At 39.4% G+C, this 3,284-nt stretch overlaps 1 long non-coding RNA gene across 1 annotated transcript in view; it reads left to right on the top strand.

The window, feature by feature from the left end:
* The window catches only part of LOC116695222 (uncharacterized), a 20,120-nt gene that overhangs the window by 13,515 nt on the left and 3,321 nt on the right, over positions 1-3,284 (top strand). The gene's annotated exons all lie outside the window — the stretch shown is intronic.

Below are 3,284 nucleotides of genomic sequence, written 5' to 3'. Positions count from 1 at the left end.
CATCCGCGCTCCGAACACCTACTGTACTGTACGGTGGATTTTTGGAACGGCATTTATTTACACAAACATTATTATTTACAAATACAATTAAAGAGGCAATTATTATAACCTAAAGTACAAGTAAAAGGTTTAGACACACTTTCCCATTCACTGAAATGAGAAAGTGTGTCCAAACTTTTGATGAAATTATATTTTTAACCCTTCCCACCATGTTGTCTTCCCACCTACCATCATCTTTTGCTTTTTCCTATTTATTTGGTGTTTTTTTTAACGCTTTTTTTTTATTCATAGCCTAATTTTTATTTTACATTACATTACATTATACATCATATTTTACATTATACAAAAACATTTTTTTGCGCTTTTTGTCTCTTTTTTTTGTTGTTTTTTCTGAGGTTTTGGTCACTTTTTTTTTTTTTTAATGCCATGAAATTCAATAAAACAAATAAAATTCAGTGAAAGTAATCATTCATTTTACCTGAAGAACATTGTATGGCATCCATGTTATTTTTAGGCAATTTGGTTGAAAGTAAGACAAGTTTCTGATAGTAAATATAAAAAAAATGGGTCAAATTAGACCTGAGGACAACAAAAGGGTTAAAAAAAAGTTAGGCTAATAATGCCTCATTTATTTCCAGCTCTTTCTCAGCTGGATGCACTGGGATGATGTTGGGATCTGATCCTCTGCTGGTTGGAAAGGGAGCTTGAGAAGCCATATTGTGCTGAGAATCCGGCTGAAAACTCTTGGAATCTTTTTGTTTCAGGGTAGGAAGGCCATCGAGACCATTAAGGACGCCTGGAACACATGCACAGCACAGGTTCCACTCTGTTCCCCCTCTACACCTCAGATACTCCAAGTCCTGCCACCTGCTCAACTCATCCCACCACTCTGCAACTGTCGGCTGCATCAGCCAGAGGACGATTCCGAGTCCAGAGGAAGGATCTGAGTCCAGAAGAAGGATCTGAGTCCAGAGGAAGGATCCGAGTCCAGAGGTGTCGTCCACTCTTCTGCTAAGTGGGCTGGAATGTAAACCTCTTCACCTTTCGGCTGTGTGTATATTCTGATTGCTCCTTACTGTTAACCGCCTGAAAATCAACAATTTTGCTGATGCTTTTTATCGATGTTTTAAAATTTTTGTTACATTTTTTATCCCTTTTTTCCAACACTTTTGATGCTTTTTTTCAATGTTTGTCACTTTTTTTGAAGTTTTAAAAACTACATAACACTAACTTTTTAACTGTAGTTTTACAGTTATTTTTGGAATTTATGGTCAATAAACCTCATTCATAGGAAATTACAGTGGTGTGAAAAAGTGTTTGCCCCCTTCCTCATTTCCTGTTCCTTTGCATGTTGTCACACTTAGGGTTTCGGAACATCAAACCAATTTAAACAATAGTCAAGGACAACACAAGTAAACACAAAATCAATTTGTAAATGAGTGTTTTATTATTAAGGTGGAAAAAATCCAAACCATCATGGCCCTGTGTGAAAAAGTGATGTGCCCCCCTTGATAAAACAACTATACTGTGGTTGTCACACCTGAGTTCAATCTCTAGCCACACCCGGCTTGATTATTGCCACACCTGTTCACAAATCAAGGCATCACTTAAATAGGAGCTGCTTGACACAGTAAGGTCCACAGAAGATCCTTAAAAGCTACACATCATGCCAGACCCAAGAAATTCAGGAACAATTGAGAAAGAAAGTAATTGAGATCTATCAGCTGGAAGGGTTATAAAGCCATTTCCAAAGCTTTGGAATCGCAAACCACAGTGAGAGCCATTATCCACATATGGCGAAGACATGGAACAGTGGTGAACCTTCCCAGGAGTGGCCGGCCGCCCAAAATTACCCCAAGAGCGCAGCGACGACTCATCCAAGGTCACAAAAGACCCCATAACAACGTCCAAAGAACTGCAGGCCTCACTTGCCTCATTTAAGATCAGCGTTCATGCCTCCACCTTCAGGAAAAGACTGGGCAAAAATGGCCTGCATGGCAGAGTTCCAAGGAGAAACCCACGCTAGCAAAAAGAACTCAAAGCTCGTCCAGTTTCTCCACAACACATCTTTTGATCCCCAAGACTTTTGGGACAACATTCTGTGGACGCTGAGACAAAAGTGGAACTCTTTGGAAGGTTGTGTGTCCAAGTATCTGCGTAGAAGGAACACCTGCATTTCATAAAAGAACATTATACCAACAGTAAAATGGTGGTGGTAGTGATGGGTCTGGGGCTGTTTTGCTGCTTCAGGACCTGAAGACTTGCCAAGATAAAGGAACTATGAATTCTGCTGTCTACCAAGAGATCCTGAAGGAGATGTCCGACCATCTTGTTCGTGTACTCAAGCTGAAACAAACTTGGGTTCTGCAGCAGGACATGTCCTAAACACCACATTCCACCACCGAATGGCTGAAGAAAAACAAAATGAAGACTTTGGAGTGGCCTAGCCAAAGTCTTGACCTGAATCCTATTGCGATGTTGTGGTATGACCTTAAAAAGGCCTTTCATTCTCGACCACCCCTGAATGCAACGGAATTAGGACATTCCAAAGATGATGGCCAAATTTCCTCCAGGACGCTGTAAAGCCTCATTGCACGTTATCGCAAACGCTTGGTTGCAGTTGTTGCTGCTAGGTGTGGCCCAACCAGTTATTGGTTTGGGGCAATCACTTTTCACACAGGGCCATGATGTTTGGATTTTTTTTCTCACCTTTAATAAAAACCCTTCATTTACAAATTGCATTTTGTGTTTACTTGTGTTGTCCTTGACTATTGTTTAATTGGTTTGATGTTCCGAACACTTAAGTGTGACAAACAGGCACAGGAACAGAAATGAGAAGGGGGCCAAAAGGACCTTTTTTCACACCACTGTATACCTAATGTTTTACTTAGAGAAGCAGAAATTTTGAATTATTTAGACTAAAATTAAAGGACTGGATGTTGATGGATAATCACAGACTTGAATATGTCAACTTTTACTTACTGTTCACATTTTAGACACTTTGTTTTAATTCTTTAAAAGGATTTTCTTTATATGCTATAGAATTGACAAAAACCCAAATTCAATGAAAGTAGAGAACTGATTATTCATTTAACTTGTGAGGAGCATTGTTACTCTTTTGGAAATATTGTTTGAAGGAAACACAAATTTCTGACATAGGACTTTTTTGGAAAGGGGTCAAATTTGACCCGAAGACAACAGGAGGGTTAAGAGAAATGCCTAAGGCATTGCGATTCAGTATATTCTTAACACTTTGTTGAACAGAGAGCGCCATCTAGTGGGCT

This window comes from Etheostoma spectabile, chromosome 9, assembly GCF_008692095.1.
Source record: "Etheostoma spectabile isolate EspeVRDwgs_2016 chromosome 9, UIUC_Espe_1.0, whole genome shotgun sequence".
NCBI lineage: Eukaryota > Metazoa > Chordata > Actinopteri > Perciformes > Percidae > Etheostoma > Etheostoma spectabile.
The sequence above is the reverse complement of the archived record's forward strand: the minus strand, read 5'-3'. Positions and strand labels throughout refer to the sequence as shown.